Source organism: Haemaphysalis longicornis, unplaced genomic scaffold, assembly GCF_048455015.1.
Source record: "Haemaphysalis longicornis isolate Haplotype H1 unplaced genomic scaffold, Haemaphysalis longicornis Haplotype H1 scaffold_4, whole genome shotgun sequence".
In the NCBI taxonomy this organism is placed as follows: Eukaryota; Metazoa; Arthropoda; class Arachnida; order Ixodida; family Ixodidae; genus Haemaphysalis; species Haemaphysalis longicornis.
In genome coordinates, this window is record NW_027526361.1 from 92,457,909 (window position 1) to 92,458,550 (window position 642).

The following is a 642-nucleotide window of genomic DNA, read 5'->3' on the forward strand; positions in this document are numbered from 1 at the left end:
TGATTTCGTAACTCGCACCAAGATATTACCGCTTCGGTATTTCGTGTACTCGCCGCGGTATGTTTGCCAGCACACTTTGAAACAAAAAAGGACGAAAAGAAGCCAAGCTCAACTTTCCCCGCAGCTAAAAAATGTGTTTGACATACCATCAATAGTTCACAACAAATCAGTGTTTTCCCACTGGACCAACCTTTTCGAGGGCTTTCTAGCTACCCGGGAACGTGCTTAGCATTAAGAAATCTCTAAGTCCGGTCGCGAGTCGTCGCAGGCGGTGCCATGCATCGAAATGAACCCGGCTAACGATAGTGGAGCACGTAGGTTTATTTTCCCTTCACACCACGACTCACTGCCACCCAGCGGGCGCCGTGGCTTAGTTGGTTAAAGCGCCTGTCTAGTAAACAGGAGATCGTGAGTTCGAATCTCACCGGTGCCTTCACTTGCTTTTTTTTTTCCGTGCATACCAAACATGTCTTCAGCGACCATTGCTTCTGCAGAGGTGGTTGCACTGGAAACCAGTGCGCCCAGTGAACCGCAGAATAGGTTTCCTTTTCGTTCATATGGCAAATCATAATCAGAATATAATTGCCATTTTTTTCGTCCGTCCATACAAAGCGTAACGGGGAGTAACTCGATTCAGAACCA

General features: G+C 47.4%; 1 non-coding gene across 1 annotated transcript; it reads left to right on the forward strand.

Annotated features, from left to right (window-relative positions):
• The first annotated feature begins 359 nt into the window (after positions 1-359).
• On the forward strand, positions 360-433 carry Trnat-agu (transfer RNA threonine (anticodon AGU)). Its single transcript has one exon. It is a non-coding gene; the product is annotated as a tRNA-Thr (tRNA).
• Positions 434-642: the final 209 nt, after the last annotated feature.